At 50.3% G+C, this 10,000-nt stretch overlaps 1 protein-coding gene across 2 annotated transcripts in view; it reads left to right on the forward strand.

Moving 5' to 3' along the window:
* Nucleotides 1-8,448: 8,448 nt before the first annotated feature.
* The window catches only part of LOC126572396 (uncharacterized), an 82,169-nt gene continuing 80,617 nt past the window's right edge, over nt 8,449-10,000 (forward strand). The window contains exon 1 of one of the 2 annotated variants that reach the window (XM_050231660.1): nt 8,449-10,000. This exon is cut by the window's right edge and continues 183 nt beyond it. The gene's annotated coding sequence lies outside the window, so the exon portion shown is untranslated. The other variant, XM_050231661.1, reaches the window with a different exon arrangement.

The raw sequence follows: 10,000 nt of genomic DNA on the forward strand, positions 1-10,000 counted from the left end.
ATAGGTCCAAGGCAAGATCATGGAACTGCAGCGAAAAAAGATGATTATTCGATTAATTTATCGTTATCCTTCTTTAAAGAAGTTATCATTAGAATGAAGCAGCATGATTTGAGGATGTTTCGTTAGATTGCCGAGCTGGAGCGCCTCGGCGTAGGTGAATCCTTTTCCTCCCCCTTTTTTTCTTCTTTCGGGCGTGCTACTGGACAATTTCTGGACAGCTTTTATTTCGATTATTTTAATACTTTCACATGATATTTTAGAAAGGTTCGTATTTTATGGAAAATGCAACCCCCTCCTTCCTTCCCAAAAAGAGTTTTCGGAAAAATTTAAACAGGGTATTTTACGGGTGATTACGGGGAGGGCAGTACCGGCCCCTTTCGGATCTTTTTCAGCCCTTTCGGATGGCCTTTCGTGTTTTCTCCAAGCTCGGTGGCAGGAGCAAGTTCGTATCTACCAGTGGAGCCTATGGTGTGTCGTGGAGCTGGTCGTTCAGTAATTCATCAAAGTGCTGGGCCCATCGCAAGAGGACCTCTGGCTGGTTACTGATCAGATCACCATTCTTCACCACACTATCACCTGTAGTTCCCTATGCTTGCCCGCGTTCCATGCCGCTGTTGCGTTTGTTGGTACGCACAGTTCTTGCGTTCCGTCACTAGTCTACATTCCTCGTCGAACCAGCCAGATCTGGTGTTACCACGACGGCGTCCTAGAACGGCTTTCGGCACAGCTGTTTATGCATGGTTTTAGAGCAGGCCAGCGCCCGCTCGTATTGCTTTCCTGTGTTGGTAGCAGACCATCCCTGATTGCTTTTTCGTAGGCTGCTAGGACATTGCTGTCCTTCAGGGATGCCGTATTGCATCGAGTTTGCGTGTTGTTTCTGCCCGTTTCTCGGGGGCAAGCTATTCGGCATCGGATCTTTAAACCAAAAAAAAAAAAGTCTAAAAGTTCTGACGTTTGACAAGCTCCATTGTCTGCGGCGGTTAATCAATACGTGATCGATCTGGTTGGAAGTGGCTCCATTTGGGGATACCCACTTAGCTTTGTGCATATCCCTTCGCGCAAACTGTGAAGTCCAGTGTATTGGCGGTACACTGGATCCCTACCGACTTTAGCGGAAAAGTCCCCAAGAATGTTTTTGATGTCATACTTGGGGCATTGGTTGATAGCCCTGAGGAGACGGCCCCTTCTCCTCCTCAGTTTTATCCTCGGTACGGGCGTGAACGTTTATTAGGCTGATATTGGAGAATCTGCCTCGCAAGCGTAGGGTGTAGTCTTGAATCTTTGTTGGCTGTCGTAACCGGGTTCATTTTTCCGGGGCCGGGTGGTTAGCCCTGCTCTTAACCCTCTGTAACGTAGGAGGACCACGCGGCCAACATTCTGCGGGCCTCGCGAGGACGTGACGAGTAGGATTTAGGAAAGGAGAGCACGAAAACCGTAACCGTAACATCGGCATCCATTCTTATCCTTATCTTGTGTCTGTATCTAGCGTTTAAGTATCGTGTAGGGTGTAGAAAGGATGGAGAGATGTGTTTGGCACACATGGCTTGTTGTTGAGGTCCACGTGGTTCCTGATGCTCCTTGCGATCCTGATGCTACTGCCGCTCATATTTGAAAACAAGCAAGCAAACATTTGCACGCAATCCAATTTCACGCAAATCGGAAACTTCTGTCTTTTGCCACCAGAGGACGCTGTCAAACTGCTTGAAATTGATTTGCGTTAAAATGTTTACTTGCTTGTTTTCAATTGTTTTCGGCAGTTTTTTACTGGAGGGCTGGAAATAGGCACGGACCGTGAAAACGGCAAAAATCGAAGAAAGCAGCTCAAGGATGATCTGTAATCTTTGAATTTTGTAATTTAAGATGTTGTTCAGCAAAACGAAAGTCCCTTTTGAACTATTTCATGTGGGAAGATGACCTCTTGTCTTGATAGTTTCTTAGATGTTTTAGGATGTTCAGAACGTTGTGATTTATGACGACAAACGAGCTCTGTCGGGGCTTTGGATGAGGATTCTTCACATCTAATAATAGAAATCGATTGGAAGGCATAGCAGAAAGGTATTGGACTTTCACTAAAGATTGAACAATCTCACAACTCACTCGAGAATCGTCGTGGACCCGTCCGACGTGAAATGATGATTTATGATAGTCGTTCCGAGATTAAGGAATGGATTAAGGCGATCCTAAATATCACGTTGTTGATTCGAACGATGAAGATTTTGGTGATCACACAGCATTCGCTTCTCGTGTTCGTTTGTTGTTCGCAGTCTCAATCAGACACAAGAGCGGTTAGTATGTTCGATTTTTTTACATTGTTTGAGTTCGCTGACGTGGAAAGGTTCGAAATGTGTTTTCGGGGGACATTATTAGCGATATCTTTAGATGTACTCTCAGGCTTTCTACCTTCTGGCCAGGAATCTGTACAACCTCTGATGTTTCCTCTAATAATCCCATCAATTAACTTATCAGGTAGCGATCGGTTGGACTCGGGAGAGTGGAATCATCGATTATCTTTGTGGTGGAAGCTTGATAACCAAACGACACATTCTCACGGCCGCACATTGTACTTTCCATTCAGACAAGTAAAATAAGCAACAGAGAGACCGAGGCAAATTAAATTTGTTGAACATTTCTTTCTGTTGCGTTATTTAAGCGTGGCTCTCGATACGGTGCGTCTTGGTGACACGGACCTTGGCAACGCATAGGATGATGCGTTTGCCCAACAGATCGCGATCCTCGGAATTACAACACACCATCAGTATCACGGTTCTCGTCAATATTTCGCCATTGCGTTGATTCAACTGACCAAACCTGCTCAGATCAATCATGCGGTATGTCCAGCTTGCCTGTGGCGAGAAGCGGAACTGCCAGAGGAGCGAATGCAAGCCGCTGGCTTCGGTGTCTCCGGTTTTGGTAAAGAGCGTAGTCCAACGTTGCAGAGACGAATCAATCGCTTAGCTATGAAGGTAGGTCAGTCCTTGCGCCGCGATTAACAGTATCCTTGCATCGAATGCAAAGAAATGCCACGTAAGTGACGCTGCTAGGAGTGATTTAAAAATCGTGTTTTTAGGTCAAATGACAAGAATCACGACTTTTTCAACTTCAAAAGTCTGTCAAAAATCGAAAACTACGAAATTTAACAAAAACTCGACGGGGCTACCTGGATAAACTTATAATTTTTCAAACGAGTATCGATTTGTATTTTTCTGATGACCCATCAAGCTGCTACGATGTGCACTGTTTTTGGTGCGAATCAAAAGACTTGGCCCTTAAGACTTAAGCGACGAACCCGGTAAAGCATGCAACTGCTTGGCACTCCGTTCCCCTGGTTCCCTCGACCACATCATCTGTTTTTTTCTCCCTTTGCTCTTGTCTCGATAATATTTTGATCCTGAATCCAATCTTGTGCCAAGCCCACCCGTGATATGGGGCGTACGAAAGCGCCGCCTGCTACCTCCCTGCCTCCTCATTTAACCGCGGAAACGATGCGTGTTTCTTCACGCTGCATCTCGACCACACTCTGGATCCACCATTCGGATATGAAACTCAATTCTTCTATTTCTTCGATAATGTGTCCGTGGATTCCAGTCGGAGCTTCTACCGAAGGATGTAGTGCTTTCAGTGAGAGACTGAAGTCCTGTCTGACGTAGGCCGGCTACCGTCTGCGCGGCAATAGTTCGATCCTCGTGTGCACACGTTCGAGCAGGTGGATGCGGTAATCGAAGTATCTCAACTGGTGCACCTCTTTTTCCTTTTGCCGCTTCTGGCGCCTGCGCTGTTGCCTTGTTCTTTGCGAAGATGCCCTTACGCTCTTTCAGCCACATTTCGACTTGACTTTTATGACCGTTCTACAAAGTAGACCCTCTGAAGAGTCTCTGCCCGAAAGACTCTTGACTCGAAAAACAAATGTCGCTGCACGCCCTGCCTACATTACTACCAGTGGTGCTACCTCCTTCCATTCGATATTTTCCTCTACTCGGTACAGTCCGTTATTGATCGGATCGGCCTGTGTCGCCAGCCAGTAGCCAGTTTCGTTTGCGGTTCACTAAGTGCCTGCTGATCCTCACGGAAGCATCCCTCGGGACGATGCGCTTGTGAGTAAAGGTCTTGCATTTCCGAGCACATCGTGTTGAACCGTTGCCGCTGGTTCTGCGGTTGATCTCTTAGATCGGTCTCGTATCCACACTGCTCTTTGATAGCGATTAATGAGACATTATCGTGCTGGAGACTGCATACGATACATGGAGATAATCCCGTTAATTCTATATTATACCAATTATATTTTTCAGTTATCGACACTAGATCAAAGGGAAAAGGAAAATGAAATGCAGTAATTGCTTTAAACGTATCATAAGTGGTTTGAATTTGTTCTGTGAGTCTGTTTCATTTGCATTACTCTGAATATGTTCAACAAACATATTATGTAATCAAATATTTGTCCCAAATGCACTTTAAACGTAATAAATAATGATCTGCTTTGCAAAATACATCTCCATAAAGAATTCCTACTACACTTTCGAATGAAGGGTTCTGTTAAAACTGTGTGCACGGGTGTCATTGAGCTACCGAGCGTTCACTCGTGAGTGGAGGTGCATGCCCGGCGGACAAAATGCATCAACATGAAGCGTAGCGTTATGAAGAGTTAAATGTTCCACAATCGCTAATATACAGCAACAACATCTTAAAATATATAAAAAGATGTTCAGAAAGCAACTTATGCGATGCGATTTTATGCGATCATGCCTGCCACACGAAGCGTAAACTATTTGGCATTACATTCTGAGTTTACGCTTCGTCTATCCTTGGCTGAATAATTTTCCTAATTCTGCTGGTCGCGATGTATGGCAATTCTGCTACGATTTGTATGCAATTCTGCTGTAGCGCCACAAGGCGCATGTTGTTTCCATTTTTATGTAGCATTTTATGTAGCATTTTTATGTAGCACATCCAACACCTTCTATATAGGCGTCAAGAGTTGAATGGCAGAGCGAATAAGTTTGCCGCGACAACTAGTTAGATACAAATCGTAGCAGAATAGTCATACAACATCATAGCAGAACAGTGACGCTATTCTGCTGTACGATTTTGCCCGCGGGGTTTCTCCTCCTCTTCTTTTTCGTATCATCATCTTCCTTTCTCCGCCTGAGTTCCACGTTGGGTCCCGCGATTCATCGAGTTGGGGCCGCCAAACGAGATTCGCAACAAACACGACCGACCGATCGGGTTAAAAATAAAACGCGCTGTCCACCGTGGCCGTTCGGAGTGTGTGCGTGAGTATGTTTGCGGAGAGAACTGCGTCCGATTTCTTGTGTATTTGTGGGGAGAAAGGGGCTGTTGTCTGTCTGTCTGTCTGTCTGTCTGTTCGTGCGTGCGTGCGTGCGGTGTCACGGCTTATCGCTTATCAAAACGGCAAAGCCCCGTTGCGGTTTTGATATCCCCCCTCAAATCAGTTCGCGAAATTCTCATCAACGACTACGCAGAGCCAGTCTCTGCTGTCCGTTGGCCTGTGCGCGTGTGTTCTGGTGTTGGAGCAGCGACCGAGCGTGGTCAATCTCGGTGCGGCCCCACGAGAAGACAGCTATCGACCGGGAACCTGGGACCGAAAACTTGTTGCATCCAGCCTTGTTGGCCGCGGCTGCTGATGCTGCTGATGTTGCGCTGCTGCTGACCTACAACAACTTTCCATTCGCGCGCGCCATTCCTCTTCGTGATCTGTGTTTTGTGTGTGCCCACGACGACGACGACGACGACGACGACGACCACAACAACAGTGTACGTATGTGTTTTGCAGTTGCAACGCATTTATCATCCGATATCAACCGAGAGCGGGATGAGGAATTCCTCGTGCTTGTTTTTTTTTTTGCTCTCGATTGTTGAATAAGGGAAGAGTGGAGGGTGCGCTATCACGTTGGAGTGGGTTGTTGTTCGACTTATCTTCCCTGCTGCTGCTGCTGCTGCTGCTGCTGCTGCTGCTGCTGCTGCTGCTGCTGCTGCTGCTGGTATTGGGGATGCAATCGGTGAACATGGCAACAGCAGAAGCATCGCTGGTCGCAGGTAACGTGATGAAAACAAAAAAAGAACCAAACCGAACGTTCCGGTCACAGTCGTGTCGAGAGGTACGCGAGGACACACTTTGGAAGCTTGAAGCACCGCACCGGAATAGGCCTGACCTGGTGTTCCTTGGGCGTCGAGGACAAAAAGTCAGGTGAAGAGAACGGGAGAGAGAGAGAACGCAAGTGCACTTCAGCGCGAAACAAGTGCAGACCAAGACTAGGTAGTGGCTCTGTGTGCGCCAGTGAGAATTTGATTATCCAACCGCCACCGCGCGGTGGTGCCGTGCTACACTTCCGTTCAGGTTCGTTTGTCCGCATCCATCCATCCATCCATCCATCGGACTAGCAGACGGTCCAACCAGCCTTGGCCGTTCTGCATACCAGCTGCACGAATGAACAGCGCGATGCAAAAATGCACTTCTGCTGCTGCTGCTGCTGCTGTTGCTGCACACATACTGCAGGCGGTGCGCGGTGCAAGGCCAGAGAGCAGCCGCCTTCCAACCGAAGACGTTCCATTCCCCTTCCGTTACGCCGTCGCGTCCCGTTGCGTCCCGTTTCGTTTCAATAATAAAAAGTGCATTCAGACGACTACCGCCACCGGTACCAGGCCCGTGGCACCCGGTTTGTTCAATCACCCTCCCCCTGATTCGTCCACCTCGCGCCTCCATCTCCGGCGGCCCCTTTAAACACCCCCAACGACCGGCACTCGAACTGCAGCTTGCGATGCAACCGATGGCCTCTGTGTGTTGGTGCATGCAAGTGCATCCCTGCCCCCCCCCCCCCCCGCAGGGTGGTGTGTGTACGTGCGACGGTTTCTCCTCACACGCACACACACGACACACAACACACGGATCCACATGGCCACCCCACTGGCGCCTCCACCATCTCCTGGTCCTATAATTAATGCAACAATGTTGCTCTGCTCTGTTCATTACAACACCCCCTTCCTCAGCACCCCCTTTGCAACCCTTTTCTTTCTTCCCTCCGTGCATCGAAGACTCTCCCTCCACCCCACTCCTCCTCCCCCCAAACACCACCACCCCTTTTGCGATGCAGTTCTCCTTCTCGTCTCTTTCTTCCGCTGGTGCTGGTCGTGTGCATTCAACTCGCTTTTCGCTGCTCCTCACGGCTCCCCTCGTGCTGGCCACTCCACATTCCCTTCTTGGCCACCACAACCCCCCCCCCCAGGGGGGAAGGCGTCTCCATTCCGGTCTGCGTGCTGTGGTGGTGAAGCAAATTCGTTACCATGACGATGAGTGACTTGGTCCGATGAATTGGTTCACCCGAAATGAACCCCTGGCGCGTGTGCGTGTTCGCTCGTTGGTTGGTTGGCGTTGTTTTTGTTGCTGTTGCTGTTGCCACACGGCAAGTGTAGGAGGAGATGCGTGGAGAAGTGAGGTGTGGTGTGGTGTAGTTGAGAGGGGAATCGAATCGCCGGATCAAAACAACGAAACATATGTTTTCGGTTGCCACCACCCCCATGAAATGCGCGACGACGCATCGTCCAGATGACGACGATGATGACCACCAAACGAGCGGCTATCAGTGAGATGATAGCCAGAGCCTGGAAGCAGTTGCAGCAGCAGCATGCGGTCCAGGTGCCCCATATCATCACCTTCCTGATAGCAGCAGCTGCTGGTGGTGCTGCTGGTGCACTCGGCACAAAACCATCGTCAGAATGAAGAGATAAGACGCTGCGAAATCGCTTTTTTTTTTGGGGACTGCGAGTGCAAAGATAAGAACTGCGTGCCAAATGTGTGTACTGCAACGCAACAGGGTCATTGTACGAACGTCATTGCGGTCGGCGGCACAGTCTGACTGCCTCCGAACTGTCCCCGGTCCAGCCAGCCCGGTTTCAAGGTCTCTCCCGACGCTCTTCACACTTTCACCACGGAGTCAATCCTTGAAATATGATCGCACACAACACACAGCCCGGCACTTGCCCTGAACTTGACGACGCGATCCTTCCTCTGCCTGCACCCGTTTTGGACCTTTGGCCGCAGTGTCTCTGGTGTGTCGTCCTCCTGCTGGTGGCCAAGATGCTCCTCAGCAAACGCCGAAATCTCGTTCGCTCGTTCGCTTGCTTGAGACCTTTTTTGTCTCGCCTGTGTGTGCGTGTGATCGGTCGGTGTGATCATTCAACACACGTGCTCTGACGACGACGACAACGACGACAAGATAGTGATGGGGTTGCCTCGGTTGCCTCGGTTGCGAATCACGCACACAGCTCTCTCCAACACACAGAGCAGCATTTTATGTAAATCATGCGCTGGCCACGGCAAAAAGGGGTTTATGTAGTCGTCGCGTGGGGGGCGCCAAACAAGTCCTCGAGTTGTCTGCCTGTCTGCTGGTGGTGGTGGTGGTACTAGCGAGCGAGCAAACGAACGAACGAACGGACTGTTTTGCGCCGCGTGGAGCACGATGCGATCATCATAGTCGTCGTCGTCGTCGTCGTGATGTTGGTCGCACATACATAGCCGGAGCATCGCAGCAAGCGCGTGCGAGTGAGTGAGCGAGCGAGCGTGACTTCGGGGAACGAGCGTGTCAACCTTGTTGCATTTTCTGGTGTCGTCGTCGTGGTCGTCGTCGCGCGATGCACTTCGCGAGCGCGAGCTGCATTCGGTGAGCGGCTGCATTCAGTGAGCGAACACAAACCCTGCTGGGGAGGCTGCAGCAGCACAACCTCGTCGTCCGTCGTTCCGTGCACATCGCGCGAGCCTCGAAATCGATTCCTACTCGGTCATCGTCGAAGAACGCGAGTCGTCGGTCATCAGTGGTCTTGCCAGTGCAGCAAGTGGTGTTGAGGAGGAACGCAAAGACTACTAAGTTTGTGCGCGCGTCGATCATCCGTCGATCAGCAGCAGTGGCGCGCCTTTCCCACACCTTCCCACTATTCTTCGATCGCGATCCAGATTTAGCGTCCCCCCATTCATTGCCGCAAACGGCAACCCAACTTCTCCTCTCCCTCAGCGTGCGTTCGCAATTGACCTTTAAACACACGTTCCGGCGTGTTGCCTCTCTCTCTCTCGCTCTCTCTCTCTCTCTGTGACGGCTGCAAACGGGATTATCGCGTAAAGTGTGAGGTGCAGCAGCAGGCCTTGTCGTCGTCGTCGCCGTGGTCGTAGTTGGCGCGCCTTCGAATTGGCGCATTCGAGATATCATCTGGCCAGTCGGGGAGGTTTGGTTTGTCAAAATAGTGATAACGCGCCACGGAACCGAAATTGGTGTGACTGGCGTTTGGCCAGACGCGGACCAGACACAAACGTGTGTTTTCCCCCCCCGGGCGGGGGGATAGTTTTCAACACAACAACAACACAAAAAAACCCGCTAACCACCCGCTGACTCCGGATGTCCGTCCGGATGCCGGTTCGTTCCGTCCGTTTAATAACTGTTTGTACAACCTATCTGCCAGCCGGCAAACATTGACCAAGCTGTTCGTCAACACTTGGGCGTTATCGGTGATAGCAGCAGCAGCAGCAGCAGCAGCAGAAGCACACGTGGGCTACGAACCTGATCAAGGCTGGTGCGTGGAAACGATCCGCGGCTTATTCGCAGTTTGGTGATCGATTTGTCGCGCGAGTGTAAGTGCATTGCGTGCGTGCGTTCGTTCGTTCGTGTAGTCCGTTTACTAGAAACACACGCCGCCGGTTGTGTGGTTGGAATGCAGTTGCAGGAAGGGGGCCGATGATAGGCGAGAGTAGAGCAACGAAGCATCAGCGGCTTTCATCATCCGTAGCGTTGTCGTCATCGAGGCAGTGTGCGCGTTGCGGTCGCGAATTAGTGATACCCTTCTGCTGCTGGTGATTCCTCCGCGCGAGATATCTCGAGTGGTGGTGGTGGTGGTGCGGGAGAAGGGGTTGAATAGAAATTTTCTACTCGCGTGTACTTACCGCGTGCATTTTCCGTCCGGTTTGTGGTTTTGTACCAGCACTGCGCTAGCACCGGCACAA

This window comes from Anopheles aquasalis, chromosome 2 (assembly GCF_943734665.1).
Source record: "Anopheles aquasalis chromosome 2, idAnoAquaMG_Q_19, whole genome shotgun sequence".
In the NCBI taxonomy this organism is placed as follows: domain Eukaryota; kingdom Metazoa; phylum Arthropoda; class Insecta; order Diptera; family Culicidae; genus Anopheles; species Anopheles aquasalis.